This window comes from Vombatus ursinus, unplaced genomic scaffold (genome assembly GCF_900497805.2).
Source record: "Vombatus ursinus unplaced genomic scaffold, bare-nosed wombat genome assembly UNPS02014812.1, whole genome shotgun sequence".
In the NCBI taxonomy this organism is placed as follows: domain Eukaryota; kingdom Metazoa; phylum Chordata; class Mammalia; order Diprotodontia; family Vombatidae; genus Vombatus; species Vombatus ursinus.
The window spans coordinates 56675144-56700543 of record NW_020954590.1 but is presented as its reverse complement, the minus strand read 5'-3'; positions in this window follow the sequence as shown (position 1 = coordinate 56700543).

The following is a 25400-nucleotide window of genomic DNA, read 5'->3' as shown; positions in this document are numbered from 1 at the left end:
GCAATAGTCTATCCATGATGCCAAGTGCCTTCTCATGATGGGGGACTTGATCTCAGTAGAGAGAGAAGATATGGATGAATAATTTAGTAGTCATCTATATAGAGATGGTAATTAAATACATGGAGCTGATGAGGCCATCAAGTGAGAAAATAATAGAAAAAAAATAAAACAGAAGACAGCCTGGGATAGAACCATGGAGTAGACTCAGTTTTGGAGTGAATGAAACAGCAAAAGAAATTAAGAGGAATAGTAAGACCAGTTGGAGTAGAAACAAGAGAACTTCTTGGCTGTGTGAAATACACATTGCTGCCCCCAAAGAAGTAAACAAAATAGATCCAGGAGGAGGGAGCGGTCAAGAGCTTCAAATGCTGCAAAGAGGTCTAGGATAAGGATTAAGCAAAGGACATTAATAATTAAAAATCATTGATAACCTCTGAGACCACAGTTTCAGTTGAGCGATGAGGTTAGAAACCACATTAGAAAAGATTTAGAAGAGTTACAGTAAAGGAAGTAAATATAAGCACTACACAATGGGGTAGCCTCTGTCTGAGATGCACAAATGTATTGTCCAATTCTAAATGGAGGCCATTCTGTCTTAATTAGCATTAAGGGGCTTATATGCCTTCTCAGATTTAAGGCCCAGAGATGAATGGGGCCATGGGGCCCCAGATATTTTCAGGCATGATTCCTTTGCTGAATCAGCTGTTTTCTGACCTGTCCAAGTTGTTAATGCATCCTCACTAATGAAATTACTTTGCATACCTTTTTTGTTTATTTACTTATGGTATATTCCTCCCTTAGAATGTAAACTCGTTAAGGATAGGAACTATTAATTTTGTTTGTTTGTATCCCCAGGACTTAGCACAGAGCTTCATACTCAGGTTCTTCATAAATGGTATTGTAATTGGATTGACTTCTCCTTTCTATCCTTCCTCTAGAGATTCTTCCTGCTGCTGAAAATAGCCAACCTTTAGGCTGTTGACGTAAAGTTCCTTTCTAATAGATCCAAACAGAACTAATACCCCCATTTATTCTTTCAATCTCATTTTCTAGGAAAATGTGATTTGAGACCAAAAAATATTTCTCATGCATATGCAAAGTAAGGGAAAAAAGCAAAGGACCTGATGAATGTATAATTTACTGTTTTTCTAATAAAAGTGACAGTCTCGCTGAAATATATATAGGAGTAACTACAAATGTCTAATAGTTTTCTTTCCAGTAATAGATAAGGTTCTTGGATATTAAATGCAGTAGGGAGAGAATAGCAAGCATTGGATTTTTTCTTTCCCCTATTACTTTCATGTCTTTATATTGCTTATTGAGATGATTTCTTCATTGATTCCATCTAGCTCATTCTACAAAGTAACATTCATTCTTTCTTTCACTCACTCATTCACCATATATATTGACCCACAATGGATAAAAATAATGCCATTTTTATTGCATGTAATTTTCTTCAGAAGAACTTAACATTTTACACATGAGTAGAGGTCACCTATTGGACTTGCCCTTTCCACACTTTTTATCTAGGGAGTAGTTGCTAAGTATAAAATAAGTCTTAAAGTAGAAATTTTCATAAATCATATATTTACATATGTATTATCTTTCTTTGAAAAGGTTGTGCATAGTGGTACAGACAAATTGAACCAATCACATTTCACTTTGCCCCAGAATCAACGGATATAATCTCTTTGACAATTGACATGGGAGCTGTCATATCTGTGTGTCCTCTGTATGTCTGACATGAAGGGATATACAATAATCAAAGGTTAATATACAGGTATTTTGCCCCTCTGATTTCAGTAGTTGCTTAAAAGGGTAATAGGAGTTCTCTAGTTTAGGAAAATTTGCATAATGTGTAAGAGATTTAGTGCCTCATGAAGTGCAGTCAAATGTGGCTGAAAAATGCAGATTAGTTAAAGTGTCCCTTCAATCAAAATGGAAAGAGAAGCATGAAGAATATTCCTGCTATGGTTTTGAGAGGGCTGTTAAAGTATCTGCCCAAAATGTTTAAAAAGTGCATCACATATTGCTATCACTATACTGCATGTGCATTTCTAAAAACCTGATCATTAAAATACGAAAGCATTTTTGCTTTCTGTATAACGGATATTCAAACTAATTAATATTACATATTAGGCTATTACACAAGCAAATAAAGCACATTACATTTTAGATACTAATATACATAGGTTTGGAAATATTTTTAATATAGGATGCATATGTAATAGATGGATATATATTTATGTATATGTATGGCTGATAGATAATAGATGATAAATAGATGGTAGAGATGATAAAGTTAGATAGATAGATGAAATACACACATATGCTTTATTATTTTCATTTATGCATAGTTAATTTTATCAGCATTTAGATAAATGAACAGAAAAAAATATACACTAGTGGGCAGCTAGGTGGCACAGTGGGTAGAGTATTGGCCCTGAAATCGGGAGGACCTGAGTTCAAACCCGACCTCAGACACATAACACTCACTAGGTGTGTGACTCTGGGCAATTCACTTAACCCCAATTGCCTCATTAAAAAAAATCTACATTAGGATACTGGGAAATAATCTAACTATCTAGATTCTTTAAAAAAAGATTCTCTAACACACATGGATTTTCATTGATGTTTTGAATATAATCTTCATGTTAATCAGAAGATCTTAAAATCAGATAAGATCTCTCATGAACTCAAATCCAGTGCCCTTCCATATAAACTTGAAGCAAAGTAAACTCTCTATCCTAGATGCTATAATGTGTAAAGAGAGGGTAATGGAAGAAGAATAAAGAGTAGGAATTCTATTTAGTAGCTGTTTATTTTTGTCCTTAAAATCCAAGGTTTCAAAATACTTTACTATTATTTGCTAGAAATAGTGTCTCTTTTCCCCTAAAATGGGATAGTCTTCCAAGTTTTAACGCACTTTAAGTCACTTTCCACTCCTCACAAATGCAAGAAGCAGGTAAAAAAATCTAATAAAGTGTGCCCTTTTTCTTCACCTCACTCTCTCCTAAAGATTATGAGAAAGGAATTGTTTTCAGTACTTTCTTTTATTGCTGGAAGGAAATGCTTTTAAAAAGACCAAATATCCAAATAGTAGTTTGGAATGACTCCATATTAACATCGATTCAAATGGTGGTAAAAATACCTGAAAAACATGAAGTAGATTTTTTTTCTGTTTTTCAGGTTTTCTCCAGTATGTACCTGTGAGTATAATGTCTGAAGAACTTTACTGATTTTATTTCAGTTATACAATTCTAACAAATGTATGGCTTCTCTGTATTTTGGTCATCTTAAACTCTGGCTTTTAGAATATCATTTTTATCATCATTAAAAGTAAAAGACTCTTTTAACCATAATATGTTTTGAACAAGCAGTCAATAAAATTTTTTTTTCTACAAAGGCTAGGATGGTCACCACAGCCTGTGTCCCTCTAGGCTGAAATAATATTAGACTTGGTAAAGTGAGCTGTATATCACAAATACTCCTGACACTGCACAAGGAATATTTCATTGCATGGTAGGACCAAATTTAGAATTATTCGCTTACCCACAAAAGCCATATTTTACCTAAGGACGCATAGTCAAAATGCTATCCTGATTTTTTTTAGTCAAAATACACATATACACACAAACACAACATATTATATAAGGCAGAAAATCGAGTTTATTTCTTTCTAGTTTTTAACTTACTCACAGGGACCAAGTCACTGAGAGAGAAACATTAACATTTTTAGGTCAAGAAGGATACCATCAAGTAAATTCCAGACATGTTATTCTTAACAAATAAGAATAGAATAAAATGAAAGAAGAGTTTCCAATCAGTATGAATGAAGAGCACTACAGCCTGATGACATCATGAATCTTTGAAATACTAACAAATAAGTGCAGTTTGAATATTTGTAGGTTAAGTGAGTCTCAGAATTATATTGTCCTGTAGTGCTTACCCTCATTTCAGTTACTGATGGATGAATTTCTTCCTATTGAGTTTTTTTCCCATTCCACAATTACCCAATTGAATAATTTACTACAGTCATCTAGTTCAACATATTTATTATATAAAAATATTAATAAATTCACTTATTAAGCAGGGTTAATGAAAATTCTAATTTTAAAATAATGAAACAGCCCAACTGAACTGTCCTTTTGTGTGTGATAATCCATGAATTGACCATTCTTTATGAATCCTAGTTCCCTTTGGCATTTTCTTGCAAAAACTATATGGAAAAGAAGAAGTGTACCTGAAGTAAAAAGATATCCCTCTGAACCCCAAACAACTTGTGATCTTTTCCATCTTGTTACCACACCAGCCTGCTACTAGTATATGTTGTTTTACTTCCTCGATGTTCAATAAGGCCTTGGTTTATTTTAAAGCAAGACATTTATTTTTACACCACTAACTATATGTAACTGTATTTGAACTTTACATCAGCAATGGTATCTCTGCATGATTGCACCACACTGCTCCTTCATTTGCTTTGTTCTATATTCTCCCTACTTGGATGTAGCATGAGTGGTTTTCATTTTGCTGCTGTCAGGTTGCTTCTCCCACCATATAGACAGCCACAGTCTGGTCTTTGTTCTGCTATTTCAGAATGGAGAAAGAAGAAAAAGGACCAGGGACTAGGTGGGTGAAAGTCACCTTGAGCAATAATATTCAAACACTACCCTAGCTTCGCCTTTTGTTTTACATCTTTTTATTCTACCAGACATTTTCCACAATGTTCCTTCTAATGTCACTTAACCTTTGTGTTTGGCTATTTTCATCCATATGGTGCCACAAAACCTGAATATTTGTCCCATCTACCAAGAACTTACCAAAAATCAGTAGACAATTGACAAGTGGTCAAAGGATATGAAGTGTTTTCGGAGGGAGAAGTGCAAACTCTAAATGGCCATACAAAAACATTCTCCAAGTCACTAACAGCGAGAGAAATGCAAACTGAAACAAATCTTTACTTCCACCTCATGCTCTGTACATCAGTACATGTGACCAGAAATAATGGGCATAGTCAACGTTGGAGGAACTATTAATTGGCCTTTCTGAATACAAATTTTAAAACCTTTAAGAAAAAATGATTAAATTTCCCATCATTTAAAACAGAAATCCCAGAGCTAAGTTTATACCTGAAGGAGTTAGAAAACAAGAAAAAGCACCAAAATATTCATAGCAGTACTTCTGGTAGCAAAGAACAGGGGGGAAGTTGGTGAATAGATGAAAAAACTATGGTATCTTGACATAATGGAATATCATTGCACAGTAAGAAATGATGTGTGGGGAATTCAGAAAATTTTAAGATTTGTATGAATTGATAGAAAAATGAACAAAATCAAGAGAGCAATATATGCAATGATCAAAATTATATAGATGAAGATTTCTGAAAGTACAATAATAAGTAAGTTAATCAAAGCCCAATTATTAAGGCCTAATTTATGTGACAGGGGTTATATAATTGAAAAGCCAACAAAAATCTCAGAGAATAGATCATTATACCTCTCTTTCTTCTCATGGTGAAAGATGGCGGACTAGTAGGACCAAAAAATGTAGTATGCATTTTCAGATGTGGTCATTTCATCAGATTTATTGTCTTAATTGTTCATCTTTATAATAAGGAAGGGTCCAGTGGGGTAAGGGGAGTGGAGAGGGTATTGTTTGTCCTTCCTAAATTGACTCAATGAAAGAAAAAAAAATCTGTCAATAAAATGTAATAAATGAAGTAAAATAAAAACAAAATAGGATGTTTCAAGCAGACCCTATATGTAATAAAGGAAACAAAATAAAAATAAAATAAGGTGTTTCACATAGACCTATCTCATGAAACACCAGTGGAATGGGTTGCCTTATGCTAAATAAGTTTGAAGTAGAACCAGAATGACCACTTCTCAGGGCTTCTATAAAATAAATTCATGCAATAGTGTAGGAATTTGAACTAGAAAACTTTTAATATTTTTCCCTAAGAATTCTTTAAAATTGTCTATGTTTCTGTGATTCTACTGATCTACTTTAGCAAAGTTCTGAAGAAGCAATTATTAATGATCTGCTCTATGGGAATTTCTCCTAGATAGTTAACTTGCATTTTTCTCAGAAATTAATCTTATCTGTTGTATACTGACCCTGCTCCGAGGTTCTCTTTGTTTTTGTTCCTAGCTCTCCCCAGTGAGCTTAACACCTCTGAATTCGGTATCTTGTGTGAGTTTAATTAATTGGTTGTTTACCACTTCTTCTGGGTCATTAGTCTGGGTCATTAGGAAGTGTTAAGTGAGGGAGGCCCTATCACTGATTCCTCTGGCACACTGGGAGACGTTTTTCTCAGATTCACAAAGTTGCCATTTATCTTTGTCTTTTATTTGTGGTCTTTCAGCTGTTCCCTTGTCCCCGTGACTGCCCACATTCAAACGAGAACTCATTTTTAAGGAAAGATTTTAGAAGATAATCCATTAATTCAATATTTATTGAGCTCCTACTATGTGCTAGACACTAAGGGAAAAAATATGAAATTATGTCATAATCCCTTTCTTTAGAGGGTTTACAATAAAATAGGTACCAACAAATTTAAAGTATTCCGTTTGCCTCAAACTGTTTACTTAGAAATGTGTCTCTCCCCCAGTCAAAAATATATATGCATATACACCAACAGGAAAAAAAATGGATATAAACTGTATTTCAATACTAGCTTTGATTAACTTACTCATTATTTGTTTCTTCTTGGTTTTGAGTATATACATAGTTAAGTATATGTATAGTTTTATAATTAGGGTTAAGGGTACATATTCTGAAAGACTTTATTTTCTCTTTTAATAATTTTCACTTACTTTAAAAATGCATATTTACATAATAACCAGCATAAACCTATCAGGATTCAAATTCTGGGTCTGACATTTCACATTATTTCTGTCACCTTAGGGAAGTCACTTATCCTCTCTGGGCCTCAATTTCCTCAGGTGATGATGAGTTGGGTTCTGAAGATCCCTTCCAGATAGAAATCTACTATTATAATCAATCAGCTTTAATTTATTTACTATAATGTAGTCTAAAAGACAAAAGCCACAAAGCCATTTTCATCATTCATAGAATTATAAGATCATAAACAGAACTAGAAGGGATCTTAAGGGTCATTCCCAACCCCTACATTTCACAGACAACAAAATGAGACCCAGAGAGGACATAGCTTGCCCAAGTTCATATAGAGAATAAATAAAAGAATTTTAATTGCTAGCACTTCAGGATAGTATTAGTTACAATAATCAGATCTCTATATTTCTTTTATGCTTATAAATGTTTTTATATTGCTTAATGTTTTGATATTTTTCTACTTTTTCCTCCTAGACAAACTAGAGATATTTTCTTTCTTGAATTCCAGCACTGGAATAAAATATACAGCATTCTTAATTCCTTTAGCTCAGCTTATGGGAATCAGCAGCAGGTTTCTCTATTATTCTCTCCCACATGGTTTGAGTTTCTTTCCTATCAGTAAGAAGATATCAAGTCAGCTGTTCTTCCAGATTCTTTCCCTTAAACTCTAGACATAAAGTAAAATTAAGTGGAAAGTTAAAAAAAAGTATCTGCATAACCTGATCAAAATCAGTAATCAGTCAACAACAACAACAAAAAAAACCAGATAACTTTCATAAGTGGAAAAACAAAAGAAAACAAAACAAAGCAAACAAAAAAACCTTAGAGATCATCTAGCCCAAACCCTTCATTCTTTACTGATGAAACCAAGCCCCAGAGGAAGTCACTTGTCCAAAATCATACAGATGGTAAGGGCAGATGCAGCATTAGAACCCAGATTTTCCAAGTCAGACTCCTATTTGCTGTTCAGTCAATTCTTCATGACCTCATTTGCTGGGGTTTTTTTTGGCAAAAATACTAGAGTAGTTTGCCATTTCCTTCTCCAGTTCATTTTATAAATGAGGAAACTGAGACAAACAGTTATTTGACTTGAGCATGGTCATCCAACTAGTGAGTGTCTGAGGCTGTATTTGAACTCAGGTCTTCTGCACTCCAGGCCTGTCACTGCATCCACTGAACCACCTAGCTTCCCTATGTCTACTATGCCATATTGAATAATATAGGCTCTTAAGAAATAAAAATAAAAATAAATTACTCTTCCTCTAGTTTTGTTTTGTTCTGTTTTAATCTAGACTAAATTATCAGAGAAGATGTTTCTATTATTTACTTCATTCTACTGATCAAGAGAATCATAACTATGATGACTCAGTTTAAGATGTGAGATGAATCTTCTATTATCATTCTATTCCTAGTCATTCTTTTATCTGGATAGATGGAGGAAATTGTCATGTGGCAGATGAAGCAAATTACATTTTCACAGTACACACTCCTGTGGAAGAATGTCCATCTTGAAGGAAGTAATCATTCCTCTAAAGGAACTCCTTAAGCTGTGGAAGATATGTTATAAAACCAGAAAAGTGGATTTGGAAACAAAAGATTGGCCCATAGAAAGTACACTGGTTCTGGAGTTAGAAGTCTTTCTTCTGATCTTTCAAATCTTTCTTCAGATGCTTACTATCTACATGACTTTGTTGCAGTACAATAAATTAACCTCCCTGGTTTTCAGTTTCCTCATCTGTAAAACAAGGAGGTTGGACAAAATTGGCTTTAAGACCCCTTCAAGCTATAAATCTATCATCCTTAGACCAAGGTTCAAATTTTAACTCTCATGTGACCTTGGATGTCACTTTCTCTGGACCCCAGCTTTTTTGTATGAAAAATGAAAGGACTGGACAAGGTGATCAATAAGGTCTTTTCATACTTTAAAATGTGATAATACTAACAAATATAATATTATCCTCCACAAAGTTTAGTACATACTATGTATCTAATACTTATGAATAGCATGAATATTTTGTAGAATATGATGGCTTAGGGCTAAATGGAATAACCACTCTACAAGTAAATTCTCACTGAGAATTGTAACCCAGGAAAGGCAGAGATGTATAGCACTGTTCCATGGTGTTATTACACTAACACATAAGAGAAGTAATTCTGTCATTCCCCTCACTTCCACAACCAGGAGACTTCTTTAAATATATTTATAACAGTTTTCCACAACCCCTCTAATTCTCACTCGAGAAACATAACTTTATTCTTCACATTATTAGCTACAGTCTCAAGGCCAAATTTAGTCATACTTATCTAACATGTGGATAAGATTTTCAATCCAGTGAATGATCACACTGATAGTATTTTGCAAATATAAATTGATGGTGTTTTCCCAAGGTAAAGGGGATCTTGTGATTTTATGTGCCTTGAAATCTGATCCAGGAATTGTTGTCACACTTGTTAACAACATCTCACTTGGAAAAAAAATGTCAATGTGGCATAAATTGTATTGCCTACCTTTAGCCAGTTGATATTCAATTGCTTGAATTTCTAAAAATGTTTAACAGGATTAATAGACCAAAGAGTTTTGGTTAGTGCAATGAAGCAGTATTTAAAGGATACTTTACAATGCAAAATCAAAATTAGGCCAAATACCTAACTGAAAAGTAGTGGTTTTCACTCAACTACATAACTACCAAATTAACATTTGTATAGCAATATAATAAAAATTCATTTGCTCTAGAAATTTAGTATGTATATTTTTGAAGTTACTTTGTTTCTTGACTGCATGGTTTTCTCAAGTATCTAGTTTCCTTGAGTTTTCCTTAGATAGGTTAGGAAAGAAGACCTGGATGGCAATAAAGAAATCAGTAACAACAGCTCTTTTCAATTTGCAAAGCACTTTCCTCACAGTGGCCTTCTGAAGTAGATACTACTTTGTTGGTCCTCTTTCATAAGTGAGCAGCCTGAAGCTCAGAAAGTTCAAATAATTTGTCCACGGACATACAGCTAATAAATTCTCTTTACACTATACTACCTTGCTTTCTTTTATTTTCACAGTCCACTTGATGGTACAATGACTGAAGCACTTAGTATCTGAAGACTCAAAACCCTATGGTTCTGGAAAGCACAAGAAGGCATATGGGAAACATAGTAGCCTTATGACAAACTAATGTATTATAGTGGCCACCCATAATTGAAGCTAATTCAATTTTTAAAAAATCAGCCTGACCACACAGAGCATCTTCCTATAAGCTTTAGTTTTGAAGAGCTAAAAATTACCTTAAAAATAATTTCATTTTACAATGAAGAAACTGAGATCTGGGTTCCATGACTCCTAGTCCACAAGGTCATAGATTAAGCATGGGGTGTACTAATATCAAATACAGAAGACAATTAAACAGGATATTAGGACAGTACAAAAAGCAAACAAAATAATACTTAAAAGGAAGAACCAGCCGTTAGTCTGCAAATTGTTTGCTAAGGGTGAATTAAGAAAAGTCATGGAATTAAAGACAGACATACTATCTAGGTTAAATGTTAATAATAAAGCAACGGACATGCAAATCAGCAAAGGCGGTAGGCCTGCAGGGGAAAAAATCAAGCTTCATCTAGAAAAAAATCAGAATAGGGCAAGAAAATACAGTGATAGGATTTCTTCAGACTATAAAAACTCAGTGCCATTCAGTGCATCATTCTTCTGATTCTGGAAAGCATAAAATCTTCTGAAAATATGATGGATTAATGACATTTCCAGCCAGAAAGAGTTTTACATGTATACATTATATGTTATCACATTTTGCATGCTGAAATTCATATCTATGTAACTATGGGACAAATATATTACAAATCGTTGCTTTGATTTTTAGCATATTTTTGCCCCATCTCAACGTTTCACAAGTTGTATGCCATGAAACCTGGTGTTCCAATAGTGTAAATAAATACGAGAAAATTGCAATATTAACAATCCTTTTTTCTACTGAAATATTACCTATGAAATCATGTAAACATCAGAAATATTCATGCTGGGCAACATTTGGAAATCCATGAAAATAGACTTAATGTCCTCTATCTTATTCCATATTTTCTTTAACTCTACTTTTGTTTTCAAAGAATAGTCTCTAAGTCTAGGCCCCAGACCTGTATTCATGAGTTCAGTTAATGTATTTTAAGCCCAGTAGTTACTGGGCCAAATTACAGTTGGATAGAAATAGATCTAAGACCTTAACTTATTTGTTCTTCAAACTATGCAGAGAGCAATTTTCATCATCAAAGCAAATAGTGGCATATATATGTATATATATATATACATATATACACACACTTATATACATGTGCATATGTGTGTCTTTACTTAATGTAAAAAAAAAGATTTCTGTGAAATAAAAGAAACGTATGAGTCAATTAACAGAGAGTTCACACTGGTGATATATGCATCTTGACTGTGTCACCTTCTTGGACCCAGAAAAAATCTACAAAAAGAAACTGGGGATTAATAGAAGAAGCGAAATCCAAAACCAGTGAAGAAAAACCACAGCAAAGATGTCAGGAGTCTTGACAAGGCCAGAGGAAAGAAAAGGGAGGTGGCAAGCAATGTGCGGGCAGTGAAGTCTTGAGATTGGGGTGATGGTGAGAGGCAGGAAAATGTGTGCTGAAGCGAGGAAAATGAGTCTTGGGAGAAGGAGCAAGCAAGCAGAGAGAGAAGATGAGGAGAGAAACGTGAGGGAGACAAAGAGTAAAAGATAGTGACTGAGGGAGAGAGATGGAGAGGAGAGAGAGGGGCGGGGCTGGCCAGAGTGGAGGGGCCACCGCACTGCTTCACAGGCTGCGCTGCAGAGGAGAGGGGAGCCAGGGAGGGAGGGAGAGAGAGAGTGACGAGGAAGGAGGCAGCTGCCAGAGTCCGGAGCTCACTTTAGGAGAGATAGTGAGCCTGGAGGCTTCCCGTTACTGCTCTCCTGGGCAAACTGGGGCCCCTGCAGAGGGCTCCCCCGGCCTGCGGACCAACCTGCCCGTGCGGTAGAAGAAAGAGCGGAGAACTGCCTGCACAGAGGGCTGGGAAGTTTCCACCCGGAGCTGCGCTCGTGCAGGAAGCGGGAGGTGGCGGGGTGCACTACCTGGGGCTGCCCCAGCGCAGACAGGTCGCCTCCAGCAGCAGTTCCCGCCAGGTAACGGGCTCTGTGAGGAGGTTTGGAGGATAGGGGATCTGGAAGGGAGGAAGGAGGGAGCCCAGGTGCAAAGCTGCACTCCCCCAGATCTCAGCAGGCGGGCGTGGAGTCGCGCTCCTGATGCTCACCTTCCAGGTGACTTTCTACTACCTTCTGCTTGCCAGGGAAGGCATCCTTTTCCTTCTCACTCTCCTGGGGAAGTCTAACCAAGCCCTGTTGTTTTTTGTTTTTTTTTTTTTTATTTGGGTTCTATGTTGATTGAGGAAAGGGGAAGAAGGAGTAGAGAGGCAGGAAGAGTGGTAGAAAATTTGGTGGGGGGATGCCAGGAACTTAGGAGCCACCGGTACTGGCATCGTGGGCGCTGGGATGCCTGGGTCCGGCGCTCTTGGAGCGAAACGAAGCTTGGCAGGGGAGGGAGGGGAGGTTCTTTGGAGTTTGGATGGTGGTTGATTCCCCACTTCTCACATGGGTGGCTGCCGAAATAAAGGAGCTAAGTCCTCCCTCTCTGCCTCTCTTCTTTTGACATCTTTCCCAAACTCCTAACTCTGCTCTCAGTTCCTGTGTTTGAGGTTGCATGGTAGGTTGGTCCTAGGAGAGCTGAGGGGTCAAGTTTTCAGGGTGGGCTTGGGAAAAGGCGTGTGGGTAGTTGTTGCTGCTGCTGTTGTTGTTGTTCGTGTGTGTGTGTGTGTGTGTGTGTGTGTGTGTGTGTGTGTGTGTGTTTGTGCGCTTGTGCGAGTGTGTGTATTTGCTCTGTGAGTGTTTAAAACTGTTTACTCTCCCTTCTACCCTGTCAGTCAAGTGCATTTTTTCCAGGCATTTTCAGCTTGTTTGAGCCCAGATTGTGCTTGATGGCTGTCACTTCATTTCCAACTAAGTTCATACATTGTAAGCCCCACTTCTTCCCATGTCGGCCCCCAGCTCCCTCCCACAAACAAACTGTTCCCCACTGGTTCCCAGGGTTTTGAGAGCCTAGAAAGCAGTTGGGGGAAGGGGCTCTCTCTCTCTCTCTCTCTCTCTCTCTCTCTCTCTCTCTCTCTGTCTCTCTCACCACACACACACACACACACACACACGGTTTTTAGAGCCAAATCAAAACTCTCCTAGTCATTGGATTCTTCTTTGCAATTTTCAGTTAATTAACAGTATCATTTATTCAAGTCTAATGTTACTTCCTAACCCTAAACATTTTTATTCTATCCCTTATAGAAACTTATTTGTACTCTCAACATTATGCTGCTTGCATCTTTCAGATTAACATAGGCACTGCAAACTAAAATAATATGTAAGCGGTATTAATATTCACTTTGTCATTCTAAGTCAGGGACATTAAATAGGGCCGTCCTTGTACTGTTAACCTCATTTAAATGATAGGGAATAGTGATGATCCAATGAAATTCCACAAATATTTATTGTTTAATTATAAAGGTCCACAAAGTGTTCTGAACTACTAGGCTCCATCATGCTTCAAAGAATTTAAAGAAGAGTGGTCCCTACAAGTGCATTATGGGAAAATGAACCATACTATTTTCATTGCATTTTCCAAGTGCAAATGGATGCAAAAATTAAAATTATACAGGTTCTTTCTTAAATGGAATAGAGGAGAGTACTCAGGCCCTTAGAGTTGGTTGCTTAACTTAGTGAGGGGAAATGCAAATTCTGTTGTCACTCTAATAACATTTTGATTTAATGTAGTCAATAAGCAAGATGTCACATATGAATTTAGTTAGATGAGAAAATTTTTTCCTCTTGGTTCATTTTATTTTTATCTCCACTATGGCAGCACCATCCTTCAGAAGATGAACACCTTGTAGATAGATGTTAGTATGTAACAACAAAACATCATATTTTTTAATACAGTGGCTTGGTGACAGTCCAAAAACATAAATGTTTTAAACCGTTACCAACCATCTGCTCTCTCCCACTCATTTAAAATACAACGTTTTATTATCACAGGTATCAAAAAGCATGTACATATTTCATACATTTCCATGAACATCATGAAAGCTTTTGTGGTGTCTGATGTTGACCCAGGTTCAGCATCTGTTACATGTGGGCTCTTTTCAAAAAAAGAAAAAGAAAAAAGAAAAAAAAACCCTCTGTCCTTCCCCCTCCTCATTCCTCTTACCTTCTCTTCTTTCTTCCTTCTATCTCTGAAAAATAATTTTTGTTTTAAAGTTTGAAAGTATTTAACAGTTGCTGTTTTGGATGGCAGGCCATTAAAGTGATGTGGAAGTTGCCTGTTCTTTATCCTTCACATTTTTCTTTTTCTTTCTTTCCCTCAGAAAAAAAAAAGCTGGCCTTATTTTTGAAGTTGAGTATTAGAATAGATATGGGGTATACCTGGTTTCATTTTAACCCTCTCTTTTTTAATAATCAAGGTAGCATATTGTGTTCCAAAGGAATATATCAAATGACCTTGTGATATCACAATATTGCTCCCAAAAAGTCAAAATCTCTTCCCTGAAATAACTTACAAATTGCATGAATCAGACTTCATATAGTCCAAAGTAAGTTATACAGTTGATTCCTAATCAAATATGTACTCTCTCTATTTCAGTTATACTGTTACATAAGCCTTTGTATGAATGAGTTTGTATTAGTTACACATAATACTTGCACTCTTAATCTCCTTAGAGTTGTCATCAAAATACTTAAGAACTATTCTTTACTTTAAAAAATTATTCACATTAAGAGATTTTTGAAGTACCAGAATTATATCCCATTGCAACACTCGAAAGAATTCTAATTTTTTTTCTTCTTCCACTCTAAATAATATTTCATAGTTAACATATTGACCATACATTTTAGCCAGAATGTAAGATTTTTTTTCAAGCAATCCAGTTTTGAATAGAGTGCCTTCAAATACTTCATTCACATTATGAGGAAAACAATAGTTATCCTGTGGATTGGATTCACAACTGCAAATCATTAATACAGACATATAGAATGTCAAAATACAAAACAAAAAGACATTAGGTTGTTACCTAACCACTGTGGTCCTGCTGTAAATAGTGCCCCTGTGGCTTGGATGAGTTAAGGCCTAACATTGCCAGAATATGACTTGGATGTTGAAGAAAATGGACCCCAATTATAGACATGCTTCTAAAATATACATTATAAATTTTTAAATATTTGACTGTATCAATTCAGTCATTCTAGTTTAAAACTTTAGATGTTATATAGCATCTGTGTGAATCTGGATCTTTAAATGTTTCTCTTTTAGAACAAGTTTGAATTCATTTTATTGTTTTTGAAAATACTGGATTTGAATTATTGAGGAAAAATAAATTCACAATAAATACTGTCTATGAGATCACAATTGTTCATAATAACTCATGGCAATAGGAGTATAGTAGTTTTAATTATTATTTTTAAATGATTTGCATCTGTCTACGGAGCATAGTGAAATGACTTCTAAAGTTCTGAGTTTTTTTTTTATTTAGGGGCTGTCTTTTAGAGTGAAGTTGTTTTTGCTAGTCTTGTTTTGTTTGGTTATTATTAAAAATAATCCTGCATTCTTTGAACTCACAAAGCTATTTATGGGAAGGTTAGGAAAGGAGACAATCTCCCCAAAAGTGGCTTGGGTGACTAAAAGAAACAAACCTATAATCAAAATTTTATGAGAGATGATCCAAAATTGAAGAGGATAATTGAGTTTTCATGATATAACTCTTAGATTAGTGCACATATGTATGTGTATGTTTAAGTTTTCATGTACTTCGTATTTACACATGAAATTGTTACTGCAATATTCATTCTGTTATATGAAATTTTTGTCAGTTGAAGCCTATTTTAAATACAACCAGAAAGCTCAACAAAAAGAGGAAAAAATAGATTGAGTCCTTTTATGATTCCCTATTGTAAATCTGGATTTATATAATTAGAATTTTCCCAAAGTGGGACACACCTGCACACACATATCTACAAATGCACATGCTTCAATAATATTCATATGCCTGAAATAGAGGTCTGTATAAAGGCAAAATAATTCCAACCTACTTTGATAAGGGATTCTGTCCATTTGATCTTTGTACCCAGATCCAGAATCAGAATTCGTTTCACAAGATGGACCTTCTTTTAAGCATGTGCTATTTGTGTGGAACTATTAGATAAGATAGTCAAGGTGACTGCCAGTTTGCCAGATTTCTATAGTGCTGCTCCAAAGCTCTAGGGCAAAATTCGTTGTGGATGAAGCAGGTGTTTGAACAAGAAGTTGCTTCACACCATGATACTTTGCTGTTTAACACCTTGTTTATGTCTGCAGTACTTTAGATACATACAGATTGTGTCAAATTACCAACTTTATGGACTCATAGAAAGAAAGAGAAAACCTCTGTGGGAAGGATAAGAACTACAAAAATGGTTGAAAATGCAAATGAGGTAATTTCCACTTTAAGTGTAGAGAACAAAAAAAAAATAAAATTATAGCGTTTATAAAGCGTGGAGTATGGCAAAAGCATATTAGAAAGTCCCCTTCATTATATTCACTATGTTTTCATATTACATATACTCGCCATTTTAAATATTTAAGAAACTTATTTTGAAGGGGAAATGTACCTTTTGTGGGAAAAAAGGGATTCTCTTTCATAAAACTTGGCTTAGTTACTCAGATATTGCTAAAAAATATCTTTTGTCAGAAATTTAATTAAACCTTACAGAATCTTTTCTGTGGATATTTATTAAATGAATCTGATTCTTCCTGGTACTTAAATTGCATAGTCAAAATTACACATATTTTTATAATTAGAAGGAGCCACAATATGAGCCCAATATAATTCCTTGACTTTAGAGAAGCCAAATTGGACACCACCAAGACTATATAAATTCCACATAGAGTACCTGTCCAATGTGTTGAGGGCCCTCTTGTAGGCCCTTTACCCTTCTGGGAGCAGCACTGTATCACTTGGGATAGCCATCTCATCCTTTGTTCTTGCTACATGACTAGCCTACCTCCATTTCTGATTATGTAAGTCATCAAAAAAGCCACTTGTTATGAGCAAACTATGGCTGAAATACACTGTAACCTACTCTCCTTAAACCGACAGTGATTTTTTTCCTATTGCCTTTTAGGTTATCCATAATTTTGGTTTTCTATAATTCACAACTATACTAAATAACTGGAAAAATAGTGGTGCGAAAAGATGCATTTGTGTGCTAGAGGGAAGTTTGGGATTATTGAAAGTTCTGAACAACTTCTCAAAAGTATTCCAGCCCAATACTCTCTTCTTCCTATTCATCTATTGGCCTTGTTGTCTTTCTGAAGAATCTATACAAAATAGGTATACTACTGAACCTTCATCCACCTGCATAAAGGATATAATCAATCCTATACTGATTAGAGACTAAAATCTTTTAAGTGGTCATGGTTTTGTTGGTCAGGTCCCATAGAATTCTCTGGTTTATCGGTGCATTAGTATTTTCAAAAAAGCATCTGGAAGACCTTACTATCTACATAGGCTCCTTATTCCTTTTGAACTCTGGGTTCCCTTTTAAGGTATCCCTTTTAAGAGAGTAAAACCACTTCCGTGAGCATGCATCTCCCTGTCTTACACCCAATAATAATAACTGACCTTTACATAGCACTTTAATATTCGCAAAAATCTTTATAGACATCATCTCAAATGAACCTTGCAATAGGTACTACAGTTTTCATTCTTCTAATTTTACAGATGAGGAAACTGAGTGCCAGAAAGGTTAACTGGCTTGCCCATAGTCACACAGCTAGTAAATATCAAAAGCAGAATTTGTAACATAGACTTCCTCACCACAGATTCAACACTTGACTGTGTCATGCTGCTTCTCCAATGTACCTATTTAATCGTTCCTACATAATTTGTATGAGAATGATCTATGTATGTGTTGATTCAATTCAATTCAATAAACATTTGTTAAGTGCCTACTATGTGCCAGGAAATGTGCTAACTGCTTGGCATTGAAGATGTCTTTGTGGAAAATATAAGAAGAGAACAATCAAGCTTTCACACACCATTTACTATAGCAGAGCACATCTTCACAGCTACAACTGATTAAAACATAGAAATAAGACATAGAAAGGTAGTGCAGTGGACAGAATAGTTGCTTTGAAGTCAAATCTTCCCTTACTTACTTGTTATATGGCCTTGGACAAGACAATCTCTCTGAACTTGTTTCCTCATCTCAAAAATGAAGGGTACAGATGAACAGGATTACTGAATCCCTTCCATCTCTAAATCTATGGTCTTATTGTTGAACTAGATCTCTTCTAGGGTCCCTTTTTAACTCTAATTCTCTGATGCTGGTATGAACACCATAACATAGAATCTCACTGTGTTTATTAGTTGTAGGTTATATTAAACAATAATTTGGCTCAGCTGAGCAAAAGTCCACCCTTTAAGAATCTTTACCTAACTAGGTGTCTGTCCTGCATATGTTAAAATCATGCATGATGCCCTGATAGGTGCAACCATAGATATAATTTGGTTCCATGGTCTTTTGCTTATCAAAATCAAGTTTTGCACGTCGTAGGAACTTAATAAATGTTTGTTTAATGAATAAACAAAATCCCTGAATAGCCTAGATGATCACTTACCAAGGATGTTGTAGAGGAAGTTCTTGTTCATAGGAATTATGTTTGGCCAGGAGGGAATTGAAGCTGTATACAACTCAAAATTCTCTAAGGCCAAGAGAAAGTTCATACAAATATTGTCACAGCAGTGTAGTGTATTGAAAAGCACTGAATCTAGAGTTGTTAAATCTTGGTTCAAGATCCACCTTTGTTATTTGCTATTTATGAGACCTTGGGCAATCAAGTCAAGAAGCATTTATTAAATGCTGAACAACTTATTAATGACTGAACAAGTTATAGTATATGAGTATGATGGAATACTATTGTAGTATAAGAAATGATGAGCTCAATGATCTTAGAAAGACATGGAAAGACTTGCACAAAATAATGAGTGAAATGACCAGAACCAAGAAAACTTTGTATACACAATAGCAATACTGTTTTAAAAATGACTGAGCAAATAAGTTATTTTGACTATTATAAATACCCAAATTAACCATAAAGGACATACGAAAAAATATACTATCTACATCCAGCGAAAGAACTGATAAATAGAAGTATGTATAGAATAATTCTACACATCTATACCTATTTGTGTCTAATGGTGGCCATCTGGGGAAGAGGGAAGGAAAAAGGAAAAAAAAGAAATTTACATGATAACTTTGTTGTATATTTAAAAGGAATAGCAAGTTGTACATAGTAGATTTGTAGTTTCTTGTGCAATCATCTTTTTATTATACTATGTTATGGAAATGCCTGTTTTATTCCATAAATTATTTTATTAATTAATTTATTTATTTAGTCCACAAATTAAAAACAAAATAATTTTTAAATATTTACTGTGTACCAGACTAAGATGGTAAGCATCTATCTGGGCTCAGTTTCTTCATTTATAAAATTTAATATTTGGACTAGACAATCTCTAAGATCCTTTCCTACTCTAAAATCTTATGAATGCAGATAGATTCATTTGGGATATTGCTATGGATGCATGATCTCATTAGTGTAGCTACTCCCTCCATTGGTACAGATTGCACCTTTGCATACTTTCTTATCCTATTTTTTTCTTGTCCAAGATTTTCTGAAATCCTACATAGAGAATCTCAGCAATATGCTGGAGACCTTCCACTGGCTCTTTGAATATGTTATGGCTACCAATACAGCTTGAAGATTGTGTGTGTTATCCCTCAATATATGAGGTTCATACATTTTGTCTTGTCATACATATCTTTAATGTTTTTTATTCTATTTCTCATTGCCAAGTCAATGCTGTGTACCACAGATGAGTTATATACTACCATAAATCTTTCTATTGCTCTTTAATCATCTACAATTTTGATTCTTTGGATGTGGTGGTATTCCATTATTCATAGTCATATGGCAGCCATAAAGGAGAATATTTTGTTAAAAATACAAGGTTTGTTGGAAGTATGCAGGCTATGATTATTCAAATGCTGTATAATTCCTCAGATGTGATCCAATTCTATCGCCTAAGCATATTCAATTCAGGGTTCAAGTCATTGGTCACTCACAGTCTATACAATACCACAAAACCTATTTAAGATACATATATACACATATACGCATGTGTGTTCACATATAATGTATATGTGTATATACACATATACATACACCATGCACATGCTCATACACACACTTTGGAGGTATCTATGAAAATATGAATAAGAAAAGTAAAGAAATGATTATTCTATTAGTCCAGTTAAAGTAAATCTTGCATAGGAAAGAAAATAGATAGGTACTTTAGCGTAAGTAACATTTGAAAAATAAAGCACTATCTCTACCCAATCCTTATCTTAACATTAACATTGCACCTTTATTAAAAACAAATAATTAGATATAAAATTAGGCTCTCCCTTAAACCTAAGTTACTGCTTTGCGTAGCTTGTGGTTGCCACATATTAGGCACTTAATAAATGTGTATTGACTATTCCACTATTTAAAATAAATCTAAAATAATTTCTCAGGTATAATAGTTCATGAAATTTGGCTAAATTTGACCTTGTATAATGGATTTAGAAATAAAAAATTCAGTAAGTCTGTTTCATGGATACTCTTCATGTGATAGAATATAATAATTATAATTCATATTTTCTTAATGCTTTGACTTTACAGGGTTGTTACATTACAATAATCCTGTGTGATAAGTAAAATAGAAACATAAGAGTGTTTATTTTGTACTCAGAGAGTATTCCTAATAAGTGCCAGTAGAAATATATTTGCCTCCTGTTTTAAAACTCATTTCTCCATCCTCTCTTATCATCCCATACAACCAAACTGTGATCTAATCCATTCTTTGATCATCCTCTATTCCAAATACATCTATAAAAGCCCCCAAAAAACTTCTTATTGCTACAAGTTTTATTTAGTTCAGACAGTAAAAATGAGATTTAAATTTAAAAGGAAGTAAGGGAGAAAAAATCCCATAGGTGTACCCTCCAAACTAGATACCATAGAAAATATCTATGGTTTAAGATTAGCAGTAAAGCTGTCCAGAAATTCACAGGAGACAAAATCCAAGAAAGGAGACAGCAATAAAAGCCATAAATTGAGATATTGATGTACATGATGTGGGTAATAATTAACTGATGTGGGATGAGAAATTTTCAAGAATTATAATTTGAAAAACAAAAAGTGATTCTAAAGAATAAAAGAAGTTGTCTAAAGAGATTGACATGAATGAACATGAAACTCATCAGTCAACTCGGATTAAAACAACAACATGTACAAAGTTTGGAAGCACAGAAAGCTAACAGAAGATGAATACAAAGGGTGGAAAGAGTCTGAATTATACTATTAAAGTGTCAGAGCAAAGAAGGCACTGAGTCTAGGCAGAAAGGCTAAGGACAACAAAAAGGGAATGTTGCTTTTTTGTTTTGTTTTTTGGTTATCTATTGTAAAACAAAAAGATAAAAGAAGGGATAGGATATCTCCTTGGACTGGATGAAATGACAGAGAGACAGGGCTGAGTGGCTCAACTCTTAATTTGCTTCTGTTTTCCTTGTAATGGAGAGTGATCTTTGCACCAAAAATAACAGAATAAAAATGGCTTCTAGGGAACTGATACTCATGACTTGTAGAAACAAAGTATGAGAGCTTTGTTTCTCGTGATAATTACAAGTCTCTAGGCTCAAAAGAACTACATCATAAAACTACACCCCAAAAAGTACCCTTTTATGGACTACTTGCTAAAAAACAACAACAACAAATAGCTGATGTGATTGCTGAACTACTATTGCTTATCTTTGAGAATTTAAGGGGAGCTTCAGGACTAGAGAAGAACAAATATTTTACCTTTTTTTTCTGAAAAAAGGGAGAAGAATAGAGTCTACAGATTATATAAACCAGTGAGCATGATGTAGATTCCTGATAAAATCCTAGAACCTATTATAAAAAGCATGGTTATTGAATATCTAGAAAAGGAAATTATGAAGAAAGATGCTTTACTAAAAGCAGGTCAAGAGAGACTAACTTCATTTCTTGTTGGTCAGGGTCCCTAGTCAAATTCTTTAAAATAATAATAATGATAATAATAATAATAAAAAAAACTCTTCACATATTCACCTCTCTTTCACTTTTCAATACCTTGTAATTAATCTCCCCTACAAGACTGTAATGCCTCTTTCTAAAGTCAGCAGCGATCTCCTTCTTACTAAATCCAATGCTCTTTTGTGGGTCCTCATGCTTCTTGATTTCTCTGCAAAGTTTAATACTGGAAACTACAGCTTCCTTCTGGATAACTTCACCCCTATCACTTTACTCTGTTTTTTGCTTTGCTTTTATCTGAGAGAAAAGCATATGTAATATGTTTATAAAATTTGCAGATGATACAAAGCTAAAAGGGTATTGGATATTAGAGTCGAGATCCAAAAATATATTGACAGGTTAGAACATTAAGCTAAGACCAAGTAAATGAAATTAAATAAGGATGAATCTAAAGTACAGATACATGTATATAAAAAAATTCAAATTCATGAATACAAGATGGAAATGTTAGACAGTTCTTCTGAAAAAAAACATCTGGAGATTATAATGGATTGTAAATGCAATATGATTTAATAATTAAAACCTGTTGACTTACTACAGCAGGAAAAAAACACCAAAAAAACTGATTTGAATTTAGCTGGCTTTTAAGCAAGATATAAAAACCAGGATGAGGAAGGTGATAGTATTGTTATACTCTGCCCTGGATATACCACATGTGATATCTTGGATTCAGTTTGGGGGGCCATACTTTAAGAAAGATGTTGATAAGCTGGAGAGGCTTCAAAGGAGGATGATGAGCATGGTGAAAAATCTTGATATAATGCCATTTGAAAATCATTTGAATAATTCATGGTTATTTAGTCCAGAGATTAAAAGACTTATGAGGAAGACAGATAACTGTTCAAGTATTTGAAGGGTTGTTGCATTGGGCAGCTAGGTGGCTCAGTGGATGGAGTTCAGAGCCCTGAGTCAGGAAGACTCATCTTCCTGAGTTCAAATCTGATCTCAGACACTTACTAGCTGTGTGACCCTGGGCAAGTCACTTAACCCTGTTTGCCCAGTTTCCTCATCTGTAAAATGAGCTGGAGAAAGAAATGGCAAACCACTCCAATATATCTGCTAAGAAAACTTCAAATGGAATCACAAAGAATTAGACACAACTGAAAAACAACTGAACATGAAAAAGGAACTAAGTTTTTCATCTTGGCCCCAGAAAGCAGAACTAGAACCAGTCAGTGGAGGTTGCTGCAAGGCAAATTTAGGCAAGACATAAAAGTTCAAAACTTCCTGATAGAGGTATCCAGATGTGCAAGGGGCTACTCCTGAGAGTTATGGGTTTTCTCTCCCTTGGGATATTAAAAAAAAAGTACTGGATGGGCGAGCATTCATTTTGTCTGTTGTAGAGAATGAGTGTATTCAGGTACAGATTGAACTACATGGTCCTTTCCAGTTCTGTGATTCCATAATTCCATGACTTTCCATTTTTCAAATGAGATAATGAGGTTCTGAGAGGTGACATGACTTGCCCATAATCACACAGTGAGTGTAGGAGTCAAGATTGAAACCCAAGTTTTTCTGATTCCATATCTAATATAGTCTTTTCCCCTTTCTATACTGTCTTTTCCAAAGCATCATCCTTTGTCCATATCAAGACAGTGTTTATTAAGACCAAATCTTATGACCAGAGTGGGCTACCACATACGCAGAGATCCAACTGTTGGCTAATAAAGATACTTTAAATCTATGGCATAAAACCACAGAATGACAAAATTTTAGAATTAGAATTTTAATCTGCATTCAACTAAGAATCCCTCCTCTAGAAAAGTGGTCATATGGCCTTTATATGAAGAACTCAAGGGAGGGATAACCCATTAACTTTGAGCTTGAATTCCATTTAAATCCCCAGATCTTTAATCCTGAGCCCCAAATAAAAATAATTTCAGGGGAAAAATCCCCTCCTCCAAACTACACACACACTTTAACTGAAGAAATAAATTCCATGGCCAAAAAAGGCCTTTCTGTGTCTTATTCCTTCTTGTCCCCTCCTCACTTTGTACCTCAGCAACAAAGTCATCAATAAGTATCAAGCATTTATTATGTGCCAGAAATTCTGCTAAGTGTTAGAGATACAAAGAAAGCTAAAACCCTGGTCTCTACCCTCATATTAATAAGGAAAACAAAATGTAATCTGGGGACTAGATGGGCATGTTTCAACCCTCTGGGACTGAAGTCCACTTTCTGAGTGTATCTCACCCCATCTATCTGTTCTCTCAGCTTCACTCTCTTTCATTTTTTCCTATTTTTCTTCTCTCTTTCATTTTTCAGTTTTAAAAAGCCAATATCAACACTAACCATGACTCAATTAGTTATACCCAAAAGTCATCCTAAATGTAGTTCAATAGGACAAATACCTAAAGCTAAGGTGCTCTTCATATCCCCCTTTCCCCCATTAAGGAGATGTGATGAAAGTGTTGTCAATAAGGACATTTATACTTTGAATATGGCTAAGTTTTAAAAGCCAAAGCAAAGGTCTTATCCTTTAACTATGTTAACTTCACCAGATTCCACCTGATTGCACATTCTATGTAAAAACAAACAAACAAAAAGATGTTTTTAAAAGAATGCAAAGTAGCTAAGAGGTTCTTTGGGTAGTAGTGCAATTATTTTGAAGGTGAGACTATCCTAGTAATTCTCACTCGAGAAATCCTAGACAGCTTTAAAAAAAAACTTTCCTTCTGACATATGAAACCTCATTGATGATTTTGAGGATTTAAAAGCCTTTACTTGGAATGGGGTTTTTGTTTGCTATGTTACTGAATATTTGAGTATTAGAGTATTAAAAACAAACTATGAGAGCTTAAGCAATCATTACAGGAAAAAGAAAAAGAAGGCTCTTTGAAGCTTCCCTATCCACATAGACCCAGTAAGAGAGAAGCTTCAATCCAGTAGTTAGAGCAAAAGCCAGATTGTAAGGAGATGACAAGTGAGAAGGTGGTAAAGAAATAGAGACAGCCATTTGGACTGGGATAATGATTCATTAACAGCAATAAAAATGTCGGGAGGGGGAACCAGTTTGGTGTGGGGTTGCAGACAGTATAATATTGAATTTGGCTTTAGATGCATTATTAAACTTGAGGAGTTGCCCACAATGGGTTGGACCTAGAATTGAATAGGAGGAAGAAAGCAGATTGGATTGCATTTGGGAAATCAATCAGTTGGTTAACAAGCTCAAGCTCACATACACGTACACATATTTTTAAACATCAGTATCCTTTCAGTGATTTATGGTTGTGAGGAAGACCTCAATTTCCAACGAATCAAAATCATACATGACCCAATGT